We start from the raw sequence: 27,632 nt of genomic DNA, 5'->3' as shown, positions 1-27,632 counted from the left end.
TGTAGACAAACAACCATTTACACGTACTGTATGGACACTATAGGGCAGGGCTGTCCAAACTTTTTCCATTGAGGGCCGCACACTGAAATATCAAAGCAAGCCGGGGCCATTTTTATATTTTTTATTTTAAAAAACAATACAATATATGTACAAAAAAATATACATTTAGGCCTCCACTCAGGCTTGATCCTGGGGACCCCAAAGGGTTTAGGTAAAAAAAATATAAAACATGTGTCATTATTTAGTAGTATTATTATTATTCAAGGTCTAAATCTCCAGATCTGTCAATATAAAGTGTTTTTTCAAGATTCAAGTTGTATACTCTTTTTGTCAAAGAAAACCCAGTTTTTTTTAATGGAAAAAACACAAAATATGCAATATTTTCCCCCAATAACATTTTAAAGTGGAATATTTGAGATTATATAATAATTGGAGTTCATAGCATAACTCATAACAACATGAATTCATTATTATTTTTGAGCAACTTAAATAGACACTTAAAAAAAAAGTCCCACTAAAATTATTGGGGATCTAGAAGGGTCCTGCTCAGTAAAGTATTAAAAAATAAATCATACTTTTTTCTTTTTTTTTTTTAACTTTTAACACAATAGTCTCAAGATCAACTTCAGATCTATCCGTCAATTATAACTTTTGTTGTTGTTTATGTTTTTTGTTTGTTCGTTTTAGGCCCTTCTTTAAACAAAACAGCTTAGTTTTTTATATGGCAGACACAAAATATTTTCCCAAAAAAATATTCCAAAGTGGAATATTTAATGTGACGTAATTGGAGCTTTGAATAGGTCAATAATTCATAATGACATTGATTTTGATTCATTATTATTTTTTAAAGAAAGAAACAGCCTGCATGGCAGCTTTGTGTTATTAGAGTTAAATTGCAACATGTTCTTGTTACATTTCACCTGTTTGCTGTTTTGTAACACCTTTTATGTTTTTAATTTTTTTAATTGTATTTTTAGAATGTGCCGCGGGGCCGTTAAAAAATGACCTGCGGGCCGCAAATGGCCCCCGGGCCGCACTTTGGACACCCCTGCTTTAGGGTATCCATTGAACCTCACATGCATATAAGGATGGGCACCAAATTCGGTACTTATAAAAAGCACGGCCGGAGTATATTCGTACTACGCCACGTACAATTGCAGACACCGCCTCAAGCACTTGGCCGGGAAATAAGTGGTCGGCGGATTCAGCTGGTAATGTTACAATTTTCCAGGCCATCAAAATAAAAAGATGGTGCTTAAAAGTACAGTGAGGTTTTACTTTTCAAAATGTGCTAGCTTGATGCTAAAATACATTAAACTTGCCATAGACATGCGAAAGATTAGCATAAACAATTTTACACAGCAATTTCAATTGGTAATTAATTTGTTAATCAAAACTATGCATGTTATAATCAAACAGCTGGTGTGTAATAAATAAAATACTTACAGTTTCAACGACAAAAAAAGACTGGCACATTAAGTTTAATAGCAAAGACTACTTCCAGGCTAAAGCAACGCATTGTAGTCTATACACTACTGCCATCTAACGCCTTGGAATTGCAACTACTATATAATACAGTACAGTACATTGCATGCAATGAGACACTGAGCAAGATAACAACTTGCCAGCAGCGATCAGTGTTATACACTATATTGACAAAAGTATTTGGCCACCTGCCTTGACTCACAAATGAACTTGAAGTGCCATCCCATTCCTAACCCATAGGGTTCAATATGATGTCAGTCCACCCTTTGCAGCTATTACAGCTTCAACTCTTCTGGGAAGGCTGTCCACAAGGTTGCGGAGTGTGTCTATAGGGGTTTTCGACCATTCTTCCAAAAGCGTATTGGTGAGGTCACATACTGATGTTGGTCGAGAAGGCCTAGCTGTCAGTCTCCGTTCTAATTCATCCCAAAGGTGTTCTATCGGGTTCAGGTCAGGACTCTGTGCAGGCCAGTCAAGTTCATCCACACCAGACTCTAATATTTAGGAGCGAGGACATTTCACGACTGGATTTGTTGCACAGGTGGCATCCTATGACAGTTCCACGCTGGAAATCACTGAGCTCCTGAGAGCGGCCCATTTTTTCACAAAAGTTTGTAGAAACAGTCTCTACGCCTAAGTGCTTGATTTATACACCTGTGGCCGAGCCAAGTGATTAGGACACCTGCTTCTGATCATTTGGATGGGTGGCCAAATACTTTTGGCAATATAGTGTATGTTTAAAAAATAATAATAATAATAACAAATTCATCAATTAACATTTACTGACACAGTTGAACACACATAAAAGTATTGAAAATTGGTACAGTTGAGTACTGCATGGTATCGATTCAAATGTGAAAGGTACCCGTCCCTAAGTGCATGATTTTGGAATGTGGGAGGAAGGACACATGCACAGGGGACATTTTGAGAAGCCCAAACAGAAATTGGAATCTGTGAGGCCAACATGCAAACCACTGACTACCGGTTGTAGTCCAAATTTTAGATTAACACAACTAGACCTTCTTAATATAGAGAAGAGGAAGGGAGCACGCAGGGGTGATGCGATATTTTAGAAGGTCTGTGAAAGCAGGCACGCTCTATTTTTACCAACCAAGCCGCTTAGAAGTCTTTCATAACACCAGCTCCTATTATGTCACTGACTGAGAAAACATCTGTATTGATTTCATTATCAGCTTCCTGTCTGTTCCAGTCGGTTTTTGGTGGCTGACGGTTCACGGGCCGGTTTAATAATCTCTTCTGCAAGTTCATAAGAATTATAGACACCATCAACAAAATGTTCAAGGAATTGAACTTTTGCCACCGAGCCTGTAAATAATCAGTAGTACATGAGGTCACCACCTTTGTCTGGACAGTGTGTAAATGAAAGTGGACTCCATTGTGGTCTGTAATAAAAGACTGCTCCGGAGCCTTCTTACAATCTGTGTGCCCAGAGTGAAAGGTCCTTTGCACAGCTGCGCTGATGAAAACACCACGTTAATCCCTGTGCTGCCATTCGGATCTCTCAGTCCGAAAGCCTCCAAAATCCTCTTTTACAATTGCATCAGCCCATCCACCGGAACATACTGCAGGTTAAGCAACTAGAAGTTGCTAAAATAGCCTCAGTCTGTGCACCCAAATGCGACCTCTTTTTTTTTTTTTAATGGCAAATGCCCCACAGCACCAGTCTTGGCACGTCGATGGCTCAGTCAGCTGAGCCTCAGCTGTGGTGCAGACAGTAATATCTCAACAGCTATTATAATACAGGGGATAGCTACAGAACCATCCTAAAAAAAAAGATCTACATGAGTGATTTTGGACATCACGGTGGTACAGAGGTTAGTGCATGTGCCTCACAATACGAAGGTCCTGAGTTCAATCCCGGGCTCGGGAACTTTCTGTGTGGAGTTCTGCGTGGGTTCCCTCCGGGTACTCCGGCTTCCTCCCACCTCCAAAAACATGCACCTGGGGATAGGTTGATTGGGAACACTAAAGTGGCCCTAGTGCAGGGGTCACCAACGCGGTGCCCGCGGGCACCAGGTAGCCCGTAAGGACCAGATGAGTAGCCCGCTGGCCTGTTCTAAAAATAGCTCAAATAGCAGCACTTACCAGTGAGCTGCCTCTATTTTTTAAATTGTATTTATTTACTAGCAAGCTGGTCTCGCTTTGCCCGACATTTTTAATTCTAAGAGAGACAAAACTCAAATAGAATTTGAAAATCCAAGAAAATATTTTAAAGACTTGGTCTTCACTTGTTTAAATAAATTCATTAATTGTTTTACTTTGCTTCTTATAACTTTCAGAAAGACAAATTTAGAGAAAAAATACAACCTTAAAAATGATTTTAGGATTTTTAAACACATATACCTTTTTACCTTTTAAATTCCTTCCTCTTCTTTCCTGACAATTTAAATCAATGTTCAAGTAAATGTATGTTTTTTATTGTAAAGAATAATAAATAAATTGTAATTTAATTCTTCATTTTATATTTGTGAAATATTTCTTATGATTAAAATTCAAAAAAATTATTCTGGCAAATCTAGAAAATCTGTAGAATCAAATTTAAATCTTATTTCAAAGTCTCTTGAATTCATTTCAAAATTTTTGTTCTGGAAAATCTAGAAGAAATAATGATTTGTCTTTGTTAGAAATATAGCTTGGTCCAATTTGTTATATATTCTAACAAAGTGTAGATTGGATTTTAACCTATTTAAAACATGTCATCAAAATTCTAAAATTAATCTTAATCAGGAAAAATTACTAATGATGTTCCATAAATTATTTTTTAAAGTTTTTGTCTTTTTTTTCGGTTGAATTTAGAATTTTAAAGATTCGAAATTGAAGATAAACTATGTTTCAAAATTTTATTGTCATTTTTTTCTTGTTTTCTCCTCTTCTAAACCGTTCAATTAAGTGTAAATATCATTAATTATTAATAATAACAGAGTTAAAGGTAAATTGAGCAATTTATTGAAGTGTGTATCAAACTGGTAGCCCTTCGCATTAATCACTACCCAAGAAGTAGCTCTTGCTTTCAAAAAGGTTGGTGACCCCTGCCCTAGTGTATGAATGTGAATGATATCTGTGTTGGCCCTGCGATGAGGTGGCGACTTGTCCAGGGTGTACCCCGCTTTCCGCCCGAATGCAGCTGAGAGAGGCTCCAGCACCCCCCCGCAACCCCGAAAGGGACAAGTGGTAGAAAATGGATGGATGGATGAGTGATTTTGCCTGAATGTTTGCAGAAAGGGTTTAAAAACAAGTTTGTTTTTAGATCGAAATGCACAAGCTCCTTTGCTGCTTTTTTTTCAGCGTTATTTCTCCTAGCTGTTGTCTATAAGCCCGACAATTTTCCACTATTTGAGGTAGTGTCAGAGCTGTAACCAGTGTTGCCAAATTGCCGGCGGACGGAGTGGGGGTCTTAAACGGTGGCATTGTTGTGTGTGGACACGGATAAGGTTAGGTTGAATGATGAATGATAGGTGGTGGTCGGAGGGGCCGTTGGGGCAAATTTCAGCCACGCTTCCGTCAAGCTACCCCAGGGCAGCTTTGGCTATGAAAGTAGCTTACCACCACCAGGTGTGAATGAATGATGGGTTCTACATGTAAAGCGACTTTGGGTACTTAGAAAAGCGCTATATAAATCCCAGGTATTATTAGGTGTGATTGACCCTGGATAACCTTAGTGTAAACAAAGTCTTAGTCCGCTCTCCTACAGCATCCATTGCAATTCATTATGCAAATGAGATGATGGCGTCATAGTAACCAATAGCTAATAGCTACTTTTCTTACCGAAGAGTTGGCAACATTAGCTGTAACAGAGGGAATACCGTAAAGCTCGTCGTGGTGTAAAAGTTCTAGATTCCTCTATTTCCAGGGCTTAGACCAAACCTTCTCACCCAGTTTTAAGAATGTGGCAATAATAATCCTGCTTTAAGACTGACAGGGACCTCAGTGAGATGCGAGCACTATAGATGGATGCATTGTGTCTCAGCTAAAAATACTAAAATGCAACACTCTTGTGATCAGTAGTAATGGCAGTAATTTATCAATATCAGGACATCAAAGAGCAGCCACCACTCTATATTATAGGAAAGAAAGTCCATTTGGGTTATTGAGCCAAACCTAAGCAGGACGTCTACTCCCAAATTCAGAACATCCGCTGCCATAGTCCCCTGCATTAGATTTCCTTTGCATTATAAATTAAAAAAAACGTTACGCTTTACCACCGCTTCTGTTGACTTAAGGGAGTAAAGATAAGAGAAACGACACGATATGAGGTATGTTTCTGTCTGGGTTCTGCCATTTTATTCTGGTGGTCCTCGCGAGGGTGCTGTTGCTAGTGGCAACCTGCACTGGCAGTTAAGTCAGATGCAAGCATAATAATGTTCTACCGATTAAAATGTGAATGTTGAACTTGAGTTTTAAAGCCAACCAAGTCAGATCATTTGTATGGAAGTGGTTTGCAGAGGGGTCCGAATACCACATTTGCTATTCAACCTAATATATTTTACGTGCAGGTTTATAAGGGCAACAAGTCATTTACATGACCCCATAAATTTACAGACACTTCAGTAGAAAAGTGCAGGAGCTGATCTCCATTCAATTTTATAGCAGTGCATGGTTTTATGGCGGACTTTATTGGCTCTGTGGGGATTAACATCGAAGGGAATGTAAAAGATGAATTTAAATTCAAATGTTCCCAAAATATTCTTACAGTTTATCTGGAGGGTGTGCATTCTCATAGAGTTTTTCCTTTATAGGTTTTAAAAAATGTTTAATGAGATAAAACAATTTTTTAAAGATAATTATTCCATGAGGAGCATGATTTAAGTAAAGAAAACAAAAGGTTTAGGGGCAAAAAAGTAACATTAAATGGTGTCAAGTCAACATTTTTAATCAGATTAATTGCATGTCTATGAATGTTTTCATTCATCCAGGTCATTGTGATATCAGGGCATTCAATCGATCACAACTGGACTGTTTGGTTTGTCTTAGAAGACATTTTGCCCGTTCATCCGAGTAGGCTTAATCATTTCATGCTCAGAGACTTCGATTGGTCAGATATAGTCTTAGACTTAGATTGGCCAGATGTAGTCTTAGATTTAGATTGGCCAGATTTAGTCTTAGGCTTATATTGGCCAGGTCTAGTCTTAGACATAGGTTGGTCAGGTGTAGTCTTAGACATAGATTGGTCAGATCTAGTCTTAGACTTAGATTGGTCAGATCTAGTCTTAGACTTAGATTGGTCAGATCTAGTCTTAGACATAGATGGGTCAGATCTAGTCTTAAACTTAGATTGGTCAGATTTAGTCTTAGTCTTTGATTGGTCAAATCTAGTCTTTGACTTAGATTAGTCAGATATAGTCTTAGATATAGATTGGTCAGATCTAGTCTTAGACATAGATTGCTCAGATCTAGTCTTAGACATACACTACCGTTCAAAAGTTTGGGGTCACCCAAACAATTTTGTGAAATAGCCTTCATTTCTAAGAACAAGAATAGACTGTCGAGTTTCAGATGAAAGTTCTCTTTTTCTGGCCATTTTGAGCGTTTAATTGACCCCACAAATGTGATGCTCCAGAAACTCAATCTGCTCAAAGGAAGGTCAGTTTTGTAGCTTCTGTAACGAGCTAAACTGTTTTCAGATGTGTGAACATGATTGCACAAGGGGTTTCTAATCATCAATTAGCCTTCTGAGCCAATGAGCAAACACATTGTACCATTAGAACACTGGAGTGATAGTTGCTGGAAATGGGCCTCTATACACCTATGTAGATATTGCACTAAAAACCAGACATTTGCAGCTAGAATAGTCATTTACCACATTAGCAATGTATAGAGTGTATTTCTTTAAAGTTAAGATTAGTTTAAAGTTATCTTCATTGAAAAGTACAGTGCTTTTACTTCAAAAATAAGGACATTTCAATGTGACCCCAAACTTTTGAACGGTAGTGTAGATTGGTCAGATCTAGTCTTGGACTTAGATTGGTCAGATCTAGCCTTAGATTTAGATTGGTCAGATCTAGCCTTAAACTTAGATTGGTCAGATCTAGCCTTAGACTTAGATTGGTCAGATCTAGCCTTAGACTTAGATTGGTCAGATCTAGTCTTAGATTTAAATTGGTCGGATCTAGTCTAGCGGCTGGTGCAAAACCCCCAAATATTTATACTCCAACGCCAGGTGGGTGTGGTTTTGCTCTATCATAGTAAGAAAAGAAACTGCTCTGAAGCATAGAAACAATCTAAGTCTATGAGCATGAATTGATGAAGCCTACTCGGAAGAGAGGCGAAACGTTCTTTGATTGATTGAAACTTTTATTAGTAGATTGCACAGTACAGTACATATTCCGTACAATTGACCACTAAATGGTAACACCCGAATACATTTTTCAACTCGTTTAAGTCGGGGTCCACGTTAATCAATTCATGTCTTCTAAAACAAACCAAACAGTTGCGATCGCTTGAATGCGCTGCAATTACAGCTTAATCACACTTATGCATTTAAAATAATCGTGATTAAACACAGTAAATTATTTGCATGCAACAGTTGAATTAACTTTAAAAAGGAGGCCGATATTGGACACAAATGCAATTATATTGTCAGAACATCATACAGGAAACATTTTTTAAATGTTGTGCTTGAATGCACGTCATTTGTTCAAAACTTGGTAAAAGTTTGATCTAAATTACCGTCAGGGTGTAGACAGTTTAATTTTAACATTAATAGCAGTCATACAAGTGTAAAAATAAGTTAACTACTGTTACTTTTATGATGTAAAAATGATACAATACTCAGACTAGGGCTGCAGCTATCAAGTTAGTATTAGTCTATTGATTAGTTTGTTCGATTAATCGGACAAATCACACTTTACAACTTCAACATATTTTAGGGAAAATAGTTTTTTTTTGCTTTAAAAATTTTTTTTATTGCACATTATCAACATTGAAATTGCATGTTTAACATGTGTGCTAGGGATGGGCGATACATCAAGTTTGTAAGATATATCGATACGTTTTTAAACAAGATATGAATTAAGAAAATATCGTAATATCGATAACATTTATTTTACGTTAAAATGACCAAACGCCGCTTATTTGTTGTGTTCCTTGTTCTCCATGGGCTACTAAACCCCTCCCCTTCCTCCTTCCAAGACGTGCTTGCACGTATAAGAACATCCATGATTGGTTGGCTGTTTACTATGATGAGTCACGATTGGTTAGGGACTGGCCAATCAGAGGCAAGATAGGGCGGACAAAGTGCCTGCCTGAAATGTATTTTTTTTAATGAGTTTGATGTATTTTGTATTATTTGCACAGCTATGCTATTTATTTCACGTAGAAATAATATTTGTCTTTTTTATTTATGTTACGTAATTCTGTGCTACTTAAACAGTTTATTTTCTGTACTGTTAACACCAATCTTGACTAACTGGGTTAATAAAAGTGCAACTGACTGTTTAGAGTACAGTTGTCATTCACTTCAATTTCACTGAATATCGCTCAAAAATGAATATCTTTATATGTATACTTTCACCGAAAAATATATCCAGATATATATCGAATCTCGAGTTTAAGTAAAATTATATCGAGATATACTCTTTCATCCATATCGCCCAGCCCTAGTGTGTGCAATAAATAATAAAAATTTTAAAAACTCTCCGCTGTTTGCCGCCACTCAGATTATGGCACCAACACACCACGGCTCTAATGTGCGCTCCATTGCAGTGGTGGCTGAAACTAAGCCTGCGTATTTAAAGTTCCGCAATCCAGTAAGTCCAAAATAATACATTTTTATTAGAGATGTCCGATAATATCCGACTGCCAATATTATCGGCCGATAAATGCTTTAAAATGTAATATCGGAAATTATCGGTATCGGTTTCAAAATGATCAGTATCGGTTTCGAAAAGTAATATTTTTGATTTTTTAAAACTCCGCTGTGTACACGGACGTAGGGAGAAGTACAGAGCGCCAATAAACCTTAAAGGCACTGCCTTTGCGTGCCGGCCCAGTCACATAATATCTACGGCTTTTTACACACACAAGTGAATGCAAAGCATACTTGGTCAACAGCCATACAGGTCACACTGAGGGTGACCGTATAAACAACTTTAACACTGTTACAAATATGCGCCACACCAAACAAGAATGACAAACACATTTTGGGAGAACATCCGCACCGTAACACAACATAAACACAACAGAACAAATACCCAGAACCCCTTGCAGCACTAACTCTTCCGGGACGCTACAATATACATCCAACGCTACCTCCAACTCCCCCCCCCCCCCCCCGCAACCTCAACCCCCCATACATTGTTAAATGCAGCCAGCGGGGCATCACAACAAATTAGGCATAATAATGTGTTAATTCCACGACTGTATATATCGGTATCGGTTAATATCGGAATCGGTAATTAAGAGTTGGACAATATCGGAATATCGGCAAAAAAGCCATTATCGGACATCTCTAATTTGTATTATTTGCACTCATTAAACGATTAATGGATGCAACAAATTATAAAATAAAGCTGTTTCTAATCAATTTAAACAATAATCGTTGCAGCCCAACTCAGACTTTACTTCAAGGGACAAAGGTTCCTACTCTTCACATGCTAACTACAGCAAATTGAGTGTTTTCTTTTCACGCTCGAATAAAGATGGGACTTTACTCACAGTGTTTTTCCTAAAACCTTTGCATCAACATGTAGATTGTACAACCAAACAGAAAAAAATGTCTCATGGTTTCCAGTTGTGCACCAGTTGATATGCACGCATCTTAACCAAAAGCAATCATATGCTACAATATGTTGAATTGCCTACCTATAAAGCCGTGCTGCAAATGTACGTTCCCCCTCGCGCTGAAAACTAATAAAGTAAATTACCTGAACTAATATTAGCTGATGGTTATTAGTGCTTCGTCTCTCCCTGCTCATTGTGGAAGACTGAATCTGTACTACAGTATTCTCGGAACCACATGCCTGGTTTACAAACAAGGAAACAACACCCATCAAAGTGCTTTTCTCTTCATTACTCCTGCTGAAACAAAAAAAGCCTCATCAATCTGGAACTATGTACTGTAATGAGACATTTATTTGATCTTTAAAGTGTTCTCGTAAAGCTTGACTCAAAGAGAAACGCACCAACATTTCTGACATATGGTACCTGTACAAATGGCAATAAATCTCCCTAAGCCTCTAAGCCTAAGACTTTTGAGACGTTTTCCAGACGACACTCTTCATTCGTTCATTTTATCATACAGCCGTGTGTGTGCCTTTGTGAAGTATCTGAAATAATTGTATTAAATCTATTTATTTGGTATTTATTAGTTTTTATTCATAATGTGATTACATATTTACTCATTTATTTTATATATATTTTATTTCATGATGCTGTAGCACGGAAGCATAGTGAAACCTCACTGTGGGCGTGGCTTGCATTGCATTTCAACCAATCAGATCCTGCCCACCGCATCTAGATGGCCATAAAATATATAGATAAACAGGTTCAATTAAATTAGTTCACGTTGTAGTTGGGAAATGTTTACATTAAGTCATACTTTAATTAGTTTAGATTTTGTTTAATTTAATTGGCTTTGCTATATATATAATATAATCCTGACAACCATAAAACTAACTCCATTGGAAGCATACCTTATTTTATTAAATTGTAGAATGTGTTCAAGTTTGAAGCTATGAAGATTGGCATGCATGACAGCAGCAATCCTTCAACCCTAAGTAATAATCCGTGCACGACGGAAACACTAATGATGCATAATTACGTTGCTTAATGACCATGTCCATTCAAAAAAAAAAAAAAAGTAAGTCCTACGGCAATTTGATTCAAATCAAGAAGCTTCCACTATAATTTATTTCGAATAGAAATAGATGGGTTTTTTTTTTGTCAGATAAACTTGAATTCACCACATTAGACCGGGTCTTGTAACGTAAATGTATGGATTCAAATCACTTCCTGTACATCCAAGCTGCCCATGCATTATGAAAATCTCTAAAACCAAACGACGACAATGTATGACATTATTTCTTTATTCCCAAATATGATGTTTACTCACACGCTCGTAATGGTGTGATATTACAGTTATGTGGCAGAAACATTCCCCAAGGCCATTTGTGTTGATTACATGGGAGGCAGAGGTCCCTTAGGTGTGTCACTGGGTTCACACTATAATGGAGTCCCTGTACTATACACAATAAAGCGAACGTTAACCCCCCCTTTTATTTGTGTGTTGAAACGGCAGTAGTTGGGATATTTCATGGTCGTATCAGTCACAGCATTGTTCTGTCTAGCGAGTCACAACACAGTGGAGCGGGCTACATAATTAATCATAATGCTTTGGGAAAAAAATTGCAATTAATATAAAAATAACGTAGATTTTTCCACCTCTTTTATCAAAATCACGGTTTCATTTAAAAAGGCCTAATTTGCTCATTTCATACGTACTTATTTTATTCATACTTCATCAGGGCTGCCGCTATTGATTGAATAATTTAATTGAGTAATCTGTCTCATTGCATATTTTAGGAAAGATAGTAAATCTCAACGATTTTTCTGATGATTTACATCCCTTTTTGTTATAAATGCAATCATCAACAATCTTAACTCATTCTCTTTCTATGCCACATCAATGTGGAATGCGCTCCCAACAGGTATAAAAGAAAGGGCATCTCTATCCTCCTTCAAAACCGCAATAAAAGTTCACCTCCAGGCAGCTACAACCCTAAACTAACACCCTCTTTTGTACGGAATATGTACTTCACTGTGCAACCTACTAATAAAAGTCTCAATCAATCAATCAAAACATTGCAATTGCACTTTTAACATGAGATCATAGACTTAGACAAACTTTAATGATCCACAAGGGAAATTGTTCCACACAGTAGCTCAGTTACAAAGGATGGAAAGTGTAAGGATGGAAAGGATAATGCAGGTATAAAGTAGACTAAAAATGTACCATAGTAGCAATATAAAATATAACATATATGTAATATTTACATATTATATATACAGTATATCAGGGGTGTCCAAACTTTTTCCACTGAGGGCCGCACACTGAAAAATCAAAGCAAGCGGGGGCCATTTTGATATTTTTATTTTAAAAACCAATACAATATATGTATAAAAAAGATAGATTTAGGCCTCCACTCAGACTTGATCCCGGGGACCCCAAAAGGTTTTGGTCAAAAAAATATTACAAATGTGTCATTATTTAGTATTATTATTATTATTATTATTCAAGGTTTAAATCTCTAGATCAACATTAGGTCTATCTGTCAATATAACGCTTTTAAAGATTTAAGTTGTATGCCATTTTTGTCAAGGAAAACCGTGTTTTTTTATGGAAAAAAACACCAAATATGCAATATTTTCCCCCAATAAAATTTTAAAGTGGAATATTTGAGATTATATAATAATTGGAGTCTTAAAAAGGTCAATAACTCATAACAACATTGATTTTAATTCATTACTTTTTTGAGCATTGACACTTAAAAAAAAAAAAGTCCCACTAAAATTATTGGGGATCCAAAAGGGTACTGCTCAGTAAAGTTTAAAAAAATAAATCCAACATTTTTTTTTAACTTTTAACACAATAGTCTCAAGATTTACTTCAGATCTATCCGTCAATTATAAGTTTTATTGTTGTTTATGTTTTTTGTTTGTTCGTTTTAGGCCCTTCTTTAAAAAGCTTAGTTTTTTAAATGGCAACCAAAAAATATGCAACATTTTTCTCCCAAAATATCTCAAAGTGGAATATTTTTTACCACTTTTTATGTTTTTTTTTTTTTTTTTTCATCGTATTTTTATAATGTGCCGTGGGGCCGTTAAAAAATTACCTGCGGGCCGCACTTTGGACACCCCTGCAGTATATGATATATACTGATATATATCATATTATATTTTTATATAATATATACAATATATAACACTTACCATGTACAATATGAAATGAAGTGAATTATATTTATATAGCGCTTTTCTCTAGTGACTCAAAGCGCTTTTACATAGTGAAACCCAATATCTAAGTTACATTTAAACCAGTGTGGGTAAAGTGTCTTGCCCAAGGACACAACAGCAGTGACTAGGATGGCGGAAGTGGGGATCGAACCTGGAACCCTCAAGTTGCTAGCATGGCCACTCTACCAACAGAGCTATACCGCCCCATTACAGTATATGTAACAGCTGCAGCGAAAAAAGGGCAGCATAAAATAGAGAGTAGATCCAGCAGAAAATATACATTATAAACAAAGAGAGGTAGCTAACATAGAAGCGGTCAGGTAATGGACGGACATCATCAATAAATAAGTAGATACAAACTAAGTTAATACATTTGAAAACATCATTTATAAGTTAAAAAACTGATAGCCTAATACCAGGTAATGAAACAAAATGATTTATCGTTGCAGTGTTGGGACTAACGCGTTACAAACGCGTTAGTGTAACGCCGTTAGTTTCGGCGGTAACTAGTAATCTAACGCGTTATTTTTTATATTCAGTACCGTACTTTTCGGATTATAAATCACAGTTTTTTTTATAGTTTGGCCGTGGGTTCCACATGTACTCCGGAGCGATTTATGTGGGAAATTATTAACACATTACCGTAAAATATCAAATAATATTATTTATCTCATTCGCGTAAGAGACGAAGCAAATGGCAGCAATCGTCACACACACGTCAGCAATCGTCACTCACACGTCAACCAATAAGAATTTGGCGGGGGAGGGTCATGGCAGAAGTGCATTGTGGGTCATAGTATGCTATCTGCTATATGCCGTACCTATTAAAATGGATCACATCAACATTGGCGGTAACTTATAAAAACTGAAAAGGGCTGAACTAAAATGGCAAGATTTCATGGGATTTAGCGATCGGGAGTGACAGATTGTTTGGTAAACGTATAGCATGTTCTATATGTTATAGTTATTTGAATGACTCTTACCATAATATGTTACGTTAACATACCAGGCACGTTCTCAGTTAGTTATTTATGCGTCATATAACGTACACTTATTCAGCCTGTTGTTCACTATTCTTTATTTATTTTAAATTGCCTTTCAAATGTCTATTCTTGGTGTTGGATTTTATCAAATAAATTTCCCCCAAAAATGCGACTTATACTCCAGTGCGACTTATATATGTTTTTTTCCTTCTTTATTGTGCATTTTCGGCCGGTGCGACGTATACACCGGAGCGACTTATAGTCCGAAAAATACGGTAGTTACCGTTACTACATGATGCGTTACTGCGTTATTTTACGTTATTTTTTATGTAGTATCGGCTAGAAACAGAAGATCTGAGTGTGTTTTATTGGAGCGCTGAAGTGTCGTCCTTTTGAATCTTCTTCTGTCACAAGCCGGAAGCGTGCTCTGTGTGTGTCTGGGTGTGGGTGTGTCTGTGTCTGTGTCTGTGTTTACTAACAATGGAGCCGCAGTCGAGTGTCTTAACATGGAGATATTCTCACTTTTTTTTTTTTGTCGAGCGCAAAGAAAATAACATTTTAGTTAAATTTAAGTTGTGTCTTGGATCAAAGATCCCGTCTACTGCCCAAAACAACAATTCAAATCTGCCTGGTTAGGCTTTGTGTATGTCACGTGTGCCTTCCTTAGGTGAAGCCAGGTTTACAGCTATGTTGTTGTTATGCTGTAAAAAAAAATTAAAAAAAATTATGCTGTTTGTTACTTATGTATGTTATGTTGCAGCTATTTAAAATAGTTTTGTCAATTTGTTCTGGCCTGAAATAAATTGGCCCTTTGAAACATATCTGTGTCTTTGTGTGTTGTATGTAGACCACATTGGTTAACAGAGTTCAGAGATGCAAATGCATGTCAAGTTGATCAACAGATTGTATTATTCTCCAGTGCAATAACAGTACTGAAATGAAGGCTAAAAGGGCAATAATGGGAGCTTTAAAAAAAAAAAGAAGAAGAAAAAAAAAGTAACTAATTAGTGACTTTTCCCAGTAACGCATTACTTTTTGGTGTTAGTAACTGAGTTAGTAACTGAGTTACTTTTGAAATAAAGTAACTAGTAACTGTAACTAGTTACTGGTTTTCAGTAACTAACCCAACACTGGCAATCCTATATTTCATACATGTCAAGGTTGTGTATAGTACAAGGCAAATCTGCACTCTTCTCCTCTTGGCCGGATCCCAAGATCTGATTGGATCGCTTCTGTAACTCACCCGTCGCACCCACTATTCCGTGCACAGCTAAAAAAGCTGAGTCGGATATATTGATAAGACACGACAAAATTACGCAGGAGTGGATATCGTTTTTGTCAACATTTTTGTGACATTGACAAAAGTGTTAATCATTCCGTCACAGCTTATCAACGTGCATTTTCTTTGACAGTTACGTTTTGTGTCGTTTTTGGTAGGGTAAAAAAAGTAATTGATGAAATCGAACGGATAAATATATTAGTCAACAAAGTTAACAGTGGATATAATTGGATGAATTGATTAAGATAACGCAGCGTCGAACCGTGCTTTGTTCATAAAACAGCCGTGACTGTAAGCCAGGGGCCGTACTTATCAAGCTTCTCAGAATTACTCCTAAGAAGTCTGCTAAGAGTTGACTGAAGAGTAAATAAATTATTCGCTGAAAGCTGCACTTAAAAGTTAGTTATCAAGCGTCTTACTCACACTTTCAGCGAAGTGTAGGACTGAATCTTAAGTGTCACACTCAGAGCTGAATTACGACATTACTATGTGCCGTAAATGGAATTTTAGGTGACGTCATTTCTGTGTCCATAGAAATGACCAATCACGGAAGGGAATCCGTTGTCTAAGAATAAAGAAATATCTTGGAAATATTTAAGTGGACAATGGGAGTGTATATTTTGACAATAAACTACAAAATAATACAAAACAAACTAGTCCCCGCCGGCACTCACGCTACCGCTCCCTCTCTTCTCTTTTCTCGCCCACACACTCACTGACGTCACTCACCTCACGGCCATACACATACGCTACTGTCATAACATTTTCTTTCCAATTCATTAATTAGGCAACTAATTTGAAACTGGTGTGGGTGGCTCTATATATACTAGCCCACTGCAGCCACATGCAGAAATCAACATGGAATCGAAAAGTATTAAATCTGTGACAAAAATAATACCCGCTCTGTCTAAACGATACCGTTTGATCAGCTGCTCGTCATCAAACAAATCCAGAACAACGTTCCGCTCCCTGAATGTTCGCGCACGTCTCTCTCGCCTCAGTGCCATCCCCTGCTGGCAACTCCTAACCACTTAAGACACCTCTGAAGGTCTCTTAAATATCGTGGAGAGTAGGAGTGATTCTTAGACTTAAGAACGTTGATAAAAAGCTTTTATTCTTAAGTTTGAGAGTAGGACTAAATTTCGCAAATTCTCAGGACTTAAGTGTAAAATGGCACTCTAAGAAGCTTGATAAGTACGGCCCCAGGTCTTTAGCTCACCCGGAAAAAAACAAAACAAACATTTTCCCATTGATGAGTGAACACAATTCTTACATCCCTCTGAATCAAGCAAGATGCCATACATGGAAGTTATGACGTGAGAAATGTTCAAGATTTCGTGCAAATCCCGTGAAGTTCTCGTATCTGACCGTTTGTGAGACTGAGCAATGACATTCAAATTAAACCAAGGTTAGCCTAAAAACACACACGATACTGCACATCCGTATCATGTAGAACAAAAGTTCAGCATTTTAAACACGTACTATAAGTCCGTACGAAGGGTCCCCTAAGTGAACATATAGCCATAAAGCTGAACTTTGAATCCGGAGAGACCAATTTTCTGCACCTTGCAGCTCTCTGTGTGGTTTCTCTTAACATAATTGTTTTTACCATGATATCAATGCAGACAGAACGGCGGGAAACAGACAAACTGGCCACTCAGGGAAGAAGATAAGGGAGGAAGTGCCTTTAATGGCTTGGAAGGATAACATCTTGAAACCTGTATGTATCAAAAGTCGTACAATTGGGAGTTCAATCAAGGTTCTCTGGAAAAAGGTGTCTCAAAACTCGCATGATGTCACATTGAGCATCTCCACAATTAGGGCTGCAGCTATCGATTATTTTAGTAATCCAGTCAACTACCGATTAGAACAATTAATCGAGTAATCAGATAAACCACACTTTTTAGCCTTAATGTATATTTTGGAGAAACTACTTGAACTACACCAACATTTTTCTGCTACCCATGACTTTCCTTTAATACATGCAAATCAACAACATTGAAAATTAAACTTGAAACTTTTAACATGTGTGCTCTACTAAAAATTCTCCTCCCCTAAAAAAAACTATCTGCTGTTTGCCGCCAGCCACACACACCACCGCTCTCATGTTCGCTCTATTATAGTGGCCGGCCGGAAACCATGTTCGCATCCTTAAAGTTCCGAGCTTTGCCGTGTGGTTTGAATTTTATTAATTTATATTAGTTACACTCAAGCAATCAAAGCAACAGAATATAAATCAAAGCTTTTTTTCGAGTGATTAGTTTTTCAAATCAGATTAATCATGATTAATCACTGGTTATTATATGCTTGCATTAATACAATTTGCTGGAGGAAATACCCCAATATTTGGGTACAAAAGCAATTTAGTAGTCAGAATGTCATACAAGAGCGTTTTTAAATGTTTTACTGAATGCAAGTCATTGATTTGTTTAAAATGAGTAAAATCAAAATGAAGTGCACATTTTGAAAGCATTTGCAGTTTGCAATACTTTTGCAAACAAGGTAAAGTTACTAATCGGTAATGTAGTAAACACACTCATAAACAACTTAACAGTGTGCACCATTTACTCTTCTTTAGTTTAAGTAGTTGTTGAAACAAACAAGTGTGTTTACCTTGTTCAGATGACAATGCTGATCTCTTGTTTTGGTGCAATGTGACCCCAGCTCGTTGTGATGACTTACAGATGTCCAACTGTCTCCAGGAAGTAAAATACATCCACATTCAGTCTGTAGTTGCAAGTTGATGCTCTTGTTTGTGTAGTACAGTTGGTTTATCCTTGCTGTAATTGTGCCTCTTCAAGATACACTATATTGCCAAAAGTATTTGGCCACCTGCCTTGACTCACATATAAACTTGAAGTGCCATTCCATTCCTAACCCGTAGGGTTCAATATGATGTCGGTCCACCTCGTGCAGCTTTTACAGCTTCACCTCTTCTGGGAAGGCTGTCCGCAAGGTTGCGGAGTGTGTTTATAGGAATTGTCGACCATTCTTCCAAAAGTGCATTGGTGAGGTCACACACTGATGTTGGTGGAGAAGGCCTGGCTCTCAGTCTCCGTTCTAATTCATCCCAAAGGTGTTCTATCGGGTTCAGGTCAAGACTCTGTGCAGGCCAGTCAAGTTCATCCACACCAGACTTGGTCATGCATGTCTTTATGGACCTTGCTTCATGTTGGAAGAGGAAGGGGCCCGCTCCAAACTGTTCCCGCAAGGTTGGGAACATGGAATTGTCCAAAATGTTTTGGTATCCTGGAGCATTCAAACTTCCTTTCACTGGAACTAAGGGGCCAATCACAACCTCCTGAAAAACAACCCCACCATAATTCCTCCTCCACCCAGACTCGTCCATCAGATTGCCAGATGGAAATGCGCGATTCATCACTCCAGAGAAGGTGTCTCTAGAGTCCAGTAGCGACATGCTTTACACCACTGCATCCGACACTTTGCATTGGACTTGGTGATGTATGGCTTAAATGCAGCTGCTCGGCCATGGAAACCCATTCCACGAAGCTCTCTGCGTACTGTACGTGGGCTAATTGGAAGGTCACATGAAGTTTGGAGCTCTGTAGCAACTGACTGTGCAGAAAGTCTTTGCACTATGCGCTTCAGCATCCGCTGACCACTCTCTGTCAGTTTACGTGGCCTACCACTTGGTGGCTGAGTTGCTGTTGTTCTCAAACTCTTCCATTTTTCTTGTAAAAAAGCAGACAGTTGAGTTTGGAATATTTAGGAGTGAGGAAATTTCACGACTGGATTTGTTGCACAGGTGGCATCCTATGACAGTTCCACGCTGGAAATCACTGAGAGCGGCCCATTCTTTCACAAATGTTTGTAGAAACAGTCTCCATGCCTAAGTGCTTGATTTTATACACCTGTGGCCGGGCCAAGTGATTAGCACACCTGATTCTGATCATTTGGATGGGTGGCCAAATACTTTTGGCAATATAGTGTATGTCAGATCAGCAGTGCTGATATGAATGACATCTTCTGCAGGACTTGGTCAAAGACATATGTTTAACTTAACTGTGCTACTTTTGTTGACAACGTTGAATCAGTAAACTTTGCCAGCGTAGCATACTCCTCTACTTCTTGTCCATATAGCCAGCATTCATGATAGCACGTAGCTATCGGCGCAGCAGCACCAGCTGACCAGCAGCACCCGTCCTAGACACAAAAAAGTTTCCAATATCACCGGGAAAAGTCATTATATTTGTCGCTAGTAGTTGTGTACAAAAGAAGTCGCTAAGAGGTTTGACCATACTGTCAGCGCCACCCTCAAATACGTGTTTCGCTTTAAGATGCTTTAAAACGTTTGTCGCTGCAATACCAACAAGCTGCCTTAGTTTCATCCAAAGTTGTGTTTTGAAGTAAAATTGGCCGCCTCTCATCGTGATCTCAGTCTTTGTAACAAATGTGGGCGTCTTCTGGAAGTGATTAATCATCATTCATGTTTGGTAACGCTATCATTTATTTTTACGAATCACATGAATTAACACTTTAAGGTTGACAGCCCAATCTTATTCTAAAGGAATTAATCGATTAACCATTGCAGCCCTATCCACAATTCTGCTATTGTTTTTCGTTTTGCAGCCACAGAAGGATACATGGATAAGGAAAAGTGTGATGATGACCATAGAATAGGGGTGTCATACATACGGCCCAATGGCCGGATCAAGCCCGCGAACAGGTTTTATCTGGCCCGGGGGATGAGTTTGTTAAGTATAAAAATGTACCTGAAACTTTGCATGAAAGAAACTGCTGTTCTAAATGTGTCCACTAGATGTCACAATAGCAATTCTTTGTATCTTTGTAGATTATGCTACATATGTACAAAATAAACCACATGATGTTAATGCATCAGTCGAGGGAAATGATCAAACTACATAAATAACATACTCTAATTTTATTTTGATATAATTTTTTTATCTTGATAGATTGAAAATTAACACCAATGAGTTGACTGATGAACATTATCACAAAATTTATTCAGAAAATATAAATAACGACAAATAAAGATAGAGTACTATTAACCGCAACATGTAAGTGTAAAAAAAACCCCAACAACATCATGATTTGTACATTTTCAGAATGTGCTTGTTCTATTTTTAAACAAAAAAAAACAATCTGAAGTTGTCTTTGTTTTTAAGTTATCATGCCAGTCCGGCCCACTTGGGAGTAGATTTTTCTCCATGTGGCCCCCGATCTAAAATGAGTTTGACACCCCTGCCATAGAACCAAAAATGGAACTTACTTTACCACATTATTGACCTGATAAATCAATATTTTTACATTATGCAATACCACAGTAGTGCTTTGCAAACACCTTCCAGTACCCCCTCCATTCATTAAGGCGTTCAAAAGTGTTATAATGGATAAAACTTTGCCCCTGAAAGTAGTTTATTCACTTAATATTATTATAAAATCTTCCATTTCCATTACAATTAAGGACTTATGCTACAACATGGAGTGCATCAAGACCAAAAAGAGTAATAGATGAATGCAACTTTCAAAAGAAGATACAACAAATACAAGTAAGTGGTTTTGGGGCACCAAACACATCCAAGTACATCAAAGGTTTCTGTTTTTTCCCATTTTGGGTTTGGAGTTTTTTCCCTGCCCCGATGTGGGTTCAGATCAGTGATGTCATTGTGGTTCGTGCAGCCCCTCAAGGCTCCTGTGATTAAGGGCTATATAGATAAACCTGGATTGACTGATTATGAAATACAATTGTATCTTTCTGGGAGACGCTTCAAGCAGCGTAGATCTACAGAAGTACGTCCTGCCAAATGAACCAATGAAAATACAGCTATGTGGGACAATTCCACCCACCAGGCTGTTCAAATGCCAAACGAGAGGCTAACGATACCATGCCCCCAGAAAGAAAAGGAGTCCTATAGCAACATCAGGAGAATGTGTTTATATCGCTATTCTGTACTTACTCTAATTAGGGCCGTCAAACTTAACCAGATAATAACGAGTTAACGCTAATTTCCTTCAACGACACTGTTATTTTCATGATGTGCGCTTAACGTGATAATCGGCATTGAAGGGCATCAATTGGCAACGACGCTCATGTACGAAAATGGGCTGATACTGATCGTTGGCCGATCGATCTGTACATCCCTATTTTCCACAGCAATTGCCAAATGGGTGGCAACAGCCCCGATGCTGGGACTGATTAATAAAATAAAATCAAACCAGTCGCATGTCATGAAGACTGAGGAAAAATAAATAAATAAAAAAAAAAAAAAAAACCGATGCCGATAATAAAAAAAACGATACCGATAATTTCCGATACTACATTTTAAAGCATCTCTAGTTTATATCCCTCGATATCGATAATTATACAAATGTTTATAACCTATCTAAAATAAGGAACAGGAGAAAAAAATATATAATGTACACATTTTTTTTTTTTCAAATGTAGCCTTCCTCTGATTTCAATCCCCTCAGCTATCAAGGCAGAAAAGGATTGTCAACACAACGATATATTGGTATCGTTTTATCGCCCAGCCCTAAGTGAGAGAGTGAGTTTGTTCGTATGAGAGACAGTGTGTCTGTGCATGTCTGTAAAAGAGTGTTTGTGGCCATTTTGTGTTGAGATGTTTAACAAATCAGAATGTTTAAAGAAAGCAAATTTTTTTAGTCCCATGTTGATAGTATTAAAATTTTAAAAATATCAATCTAAAGGCATAGGTGTCAAACTCAAGGCCCGGGGGCCAAAACTGGCCCGCCGCATTATTTTATGTGGCCCGCGAAAGCCTGGAAATAATATGCGTTAATAAAATGCTGAATCTTTTCTTACTAAATAAATGTGTTCTTTCCCTTTTGACATTAAAATCACGTACTGCATACAATTGCATATCTTTTCAAATTCAATATTATCAAAATCTAAATATTCTATTATCATGTTTTCCAAAAAATATTTTTTGTTAAAATAAATCAAATCAAATCAAATCAACTTTATTTATAAAGCACATTTAAAATTTACCACAGGGGTAGCCAAAGTGCGGTACAATGGGCAGGTTAAAAGATAATACGAGAACCGAGCAAACACAACACAACACACACAGAACACAATAAAAAATAAATAAATAAATAAATAAATAAATAAATTAAATAAATAAAATAAATAAAATAAATAAAACATAAAAACAGGTTCACAGCAGGTGTACTATGGGGCGCCATTGCAGGATGGATATCACTCAGTGTTAAAAGCCATGGAATAAAAGTATGTTTTTAAGAGAGATTTAAAAACAGGAAGAGAGGAGGCTTGTCTAACACTAAGAGGTAGGTCGTTCCAGAGCTTGGGAGCAGCAACGGCGAAAGCTCTGTCACCTCTAAGCTTCAGCCTTGTGTCTCGGACCGTCAGTAGCAGCTGATCGGCTGAGCTTAGGGATCGGGTGGGCCAGTAAGGCTGAAGGAGGTCGGAGAGATATGTTGGCGCGAGGTTGTTTAGACATTTAAAAACAAATAAAAGGAGTTTAAAATTGATTTGGTAACGCACAGGGAGCCAGTGAAGGGACGCTAATATAGGGGTGATGTGCTCACGTCTGCCGGTCTGTGTTAGCAGACGAGCAGCAGAGTTCTGCACGAGCTGCAGGCGGGCGAGGGAGGCCTGGCTAATGCCTACATACAGGGCATTGCAGTAGTCAAGACGAGTCGAGATAAAGGCGTGGATTAATTTCTCGAGATCATGTCCTGATAGAAGCGGTTTCACTTTCGCTATTTGGCGTAATTGATAAAAGCTTTTTTGAACGACGCTGCTGATTTGTTTTTCGAATTTAAAATCTGAGTCGAACTTTACCCCCAGGTTTGTGACACAGTCGCTGAGATACGGGGTCAGAGTGCCGAGGTCAACGTTGGGGGAGGGAGAGCGACTTGGACCGAACAACATAACTTCTGTTTTGTCTTCATTTAGGCTCAGGAAGTTAGCTGAAAGCCAGGCTTTGATGTCGATGTCAATAAGACGTTGAACCGTGTTATTTTGTGCCACGGGAAAATAAATCTGGCAATCATCGGCATAAAAATGAAATGCAATATCGTACTTCCTAAATATAGAACCAAGGGGGAGAAGGTAAAGCGCAAATAAGATTGGGGCAAGGATTGAGCCCTGGGGAACCCCATGTGGTAAAGGAGCTGTGGAAGACATAAAACTGTCTATTTTTACACAAAAACTCCTGTCGGTTAGGTACGACCGGAACCAGTTGAGGGCGGCGCCCTTAATGCCCACACAGTTCTCAAGACGAGTGATTAAGGTGGCGTCAGCACTATCTGACTAGATAGTGGAACTCTGCTGCTGCTGGTGAGAGAATGTTGTCCTCCTTCCCCGAAATGCATGCAACACACTTGAAAGTGCTTACACAGTATATTCCCTGCACCTCAAGTTGCAAAGCATCAATCTTTTACTCCCAATTTGTCACCTCAAAGGCGTGCCCTGGTGATGAAAATCACGGTCAAGGATTTTTATTTATTTTTTTGTTTTTTTTTAAAAAGCGTTACGTTACTAAACTGTTGAATGGGCTTTGTCTCCCTTTTTTTTTTTTTTTTTTTTAAAAAGCGTTACATTACTAAACTGTTGAATGGGCTTTGTCATGTATTTATCTTTATAAATAAAGATAAATAAAGTATTTATTATAAATGTACTTAAATATCTGCTTGACTTTAATTTCAAAACAAATTATCAATCAAATTGTAGACTGTAAAATTGACAATAGATTTTACGGTTGAATTGTGCCGACTGAGGTTTTTTTTTACCGTTAAATCAACGTTGGTACTGTTTTTTCCATATACAGTAAACACAAAAAAAACAAAAACAAAAAACATTAAAACAACAAGATTTTACGATAAAAAAAACAAAAACTAGCAGCTCTGTTGCTTGAATTTTACCGCTTAAAACAGTGGTATTGTTTTTCCATTCCATTTTATTTATTAAAATTTTTTATGTGCTGTAAAAAAACCACTGCTTTTACTGTAAAATTCTGGTGACTGAGCTGCCAGTTTTTAAAGTAAAATTTTAATATTTTTTTTGTTTGCGGCTCATGTAAAAATATGTATTGATAATGCATTATATATATACATGTTTATTCATATATTACTCATTGTTAAATGCAGCCCTTTGAGGGCAACCCTAACTGCGATGTGGCCCCTCAATGAAAACGAGTTTGACTACCCTGGTCTAAGGCATACTTATTAAAGATAAAAAAACAACAACATATCTGTCTGCGATTAATCACGATTATTTGCAAGTTAATGACTGACAAAATGTGATTTGAAATGTGCAATGAATATAAACTACATAATGAAAAAGAGACAAATGCTGCATCAGTCACTGGATCCAATTACCATAGCTAATCGGCTGAGAAAAAATAAGAGGGTATATATCAAGAAGTAAGTAAGATGCGGCTTCCGAGACTATTTTTATAGGACAAAGAAGTGAGCGTGCATGTTTGTGCCCAAAGCAGCAGCCGTGTTACGCAACACTCACCTGACATGTTCCTTCAGTCTGTTCACTGGAGACAATGTCAGCCTGCAGCAGATGGCATCACAAACAGATGCTGTCAGTCCATTTGGGTCTAATCACTGATGCTCTGTATGACCTGTCAATGTGTCTACATGCATGCAGATGTGTGTGTCTGTGTGTGTCTGTGTGTGTCTGTGTGTGTGTGTGTGAGAGAGAGAGAGATACGGGTGTGAGTCTAATCCGTGTAGTGCTTGGTTTGAAATGCACTGGGTCAGAATACACTCACTCCAAGACAATACGTTTGAATTTGAATTTAAAATAAGAGCTGACTCGACTGGCTAGCAATCAGGAGAATAGCATCACGGCTGTTGCCATAGCAACCTCGCATCCCCCTGCATCATTAGTGTTCGACTTGGCTGGACGCTCCTGTTGTTTGAGCACTAGTGTTTGTGATACAATAATGTTACATAAAAAAAATAAAAAAAACACTGTACCATAATAAAAACATTATGCAGTGCTAAAAAAAGATGAATTAAAATAGAAACATGTATAAATTAATTAATAGAGAAGTTAGCATTTACAATGTTCATTTAAGTGGCATATTTTGCTGCCCTTGGTGCCTTAAAAAGCCATTACATTTTAAAACCTTAAAATATTAAAGCCAAAGAACTACTTGAATATGGTCTTAACATCATGAAAATAAAGTAGCAATTTTATGTAAAGTGACAATTTCACGAGAATGGGCCGGTGTTGACGGTAAGACCGAGGCGTGGCCCCCAGCGTGGCCACATCACACGCACTGTGGTTTTGGTGGCTGGTGGGAGCAGGCAGCGGCTCTTCCAACAGTGGCACGCACCCAGACCCACTTTGCACCCCGCCCGCTCGGAGCCAATCATGTCCCGAAGTTACGGATCTGACTTGCCGACATGCCAGAGGCTGTTCACTTTGGAGACCTGCTTGGGACAGTGATGATGGTCTAAGACTGCAAGAGGAGCGATGCTTCCCCTTAAAATACAGTCGTGGTCAAAAGTTGACATACACTTGTAAAGAACATAATGTCATGGCTGTCTTGAATTTCCAATAACTTGTACAACTCTTTTTTTTTGTGGATTGGAGCACATACTTGTTGGTCACAAAAACATTCATGAATTTTGGTTCTTTTATGAATTTATTATGGGTCTACTGAAAATGTGACCAAATCTGCTGGGTCAAAAGTATACATACAGCAATGTTAATATTTGGTTACATGTCCCTTGGCAAGTTTCACTGTTCACCAGTTCCACATAACATAACTTTCCTCCAGAAGGTCTTATGTGATGTCAGATGAAACAAAAATTTAGCTGTTTGGCCACAATACCCAGCAATATGTTTGGGGGAGAATAGGTAAGGCCTTTAATCCCAGGAACACCAGGCCTACTGTCAAGCATGGTGATGGCAGTATTATGCTCTGGGCCTGTTTTGCTGCCAATGGAACTGGTGCTTTACAGAGAGTAAATGGGACAATGAAAAAGGAAGATTACCTCCAAATTCTTCAGGACACTTTTGACGTGTGTTTGGGGTCATCGTCCTGTTGGAACACGCAACTGCGCCCAAGACTCAACCTCCGGACTAAAATAGGCCGTTGTCAGATGTGAAACAGCAAGGAACTGAAAAATAATAATAATAATAATTACATTTAGAACAAATACTTTTTATATTCCTTACATGTGTTACAGCTCCTATTCGCGTTGTTTTGTTGACGAGTCAGAAGTCTGGTCTTCTGGAAGATTTCACAAGCATTTATAAAAAACAGATCACAGGTAAATGTTACAGCGTTGGTCTCACTCCCGCAAAAGTCTGTCGAGTGCGTGCATAAGCATTAAAAGCGGGCGTCTCCACGAACAAGTTTCTGTCAAAAGATTCAAGATTCAAGATTGTTTATTGTCATATGCACAGTTAAACAGACAGTTTGCCGTACAATGAAAATCTTACTTTGCTAGTCCACCCTTCAACAAGTCACACGGTACTTAGCTAAAATAAAAATAAAAATAAAAATGTATATACAAGGCACAGTAAGTAACATTACATTATTGCACATTCTGATTGACAGTCAACAGTATAAATATGGAGGTGACCTTGGGTCACAACAGCAGTTAAAAGTGTCTTTAGTGATCAAAGGTGAAAAGTGTCTACAGTGATGGTTCACAGTTCGGGCGTGGTCATGGTAGTGTCTTTTGTTCAAAAAGATAAAAGTAAAATGGGGGAGGGGGGAAGCTAGCATTCACAAGTTAGCATTCACAAGCCTGATGGCCTGTGGGTAGAAACTGTTTGCCAGTCTCGTAGTCCTGGATTTCAGGCTCCTGTATCGTCTGCCTGATGGTAGGAGGCTGAAGAGACTGTGCTGGGGTTGTGTACTGTCCTTTATGATGTTGTGTGCTCTCCTGGTGGCCCTGGTAGAGTACATGTCCGGTAG

The 27,632-nt window shown here is 38.0% G+C and overlaps 1 long non-coding RNA gene across 1 annotated transcript in view; it reads right to left on the bottom strand.

Annotated features, from left to right (window-relative positions):
• LOC133664425 (uncharacterized) overlaps positions 1 to 26,800 on the bottom strand; it is a 34,643-nt gene extending 7,843 nt beyond the window's left edge. Inside the window, exons 1-2 of the long non-coding RNA XR_009828581.1 lie at positions 26,701 to 26,800; positions 25,205 to 25,246 (exon numbers count right to left, since the gene is read on the bottom strand). This is a non-coding gene — a long non-coding RNA (uncharacterized LOC133664425). The remainder of the gene's footprint in view (positions 1 to 25,204; positions 25,247 to 26,700) is intronic.
• Between the last annotated feature and the right edge of the window lie 832 nt (positions 26,801 to 27,632).

The sequence above is a fragment of the Entelurus aequoreus genome, linkage group LG14 (assembly GCF_033978785.1).
Source record: "Entelurus aequoreus isolate RoL-2023_Sb linkage group LG14, RoL_Eaeq_v1.1, whole genome shotgun sequence".
NCBI classification, from domain to species: Eukaryota; Metazoa; Chordata; class Actinopteri; order Syngnathiformes; family Syngnathidae; genus Entelurus; species Entelurus aequoreus.
This window is presented reverse-complemented; position numbering and strand designations above follow the sequence as displayed.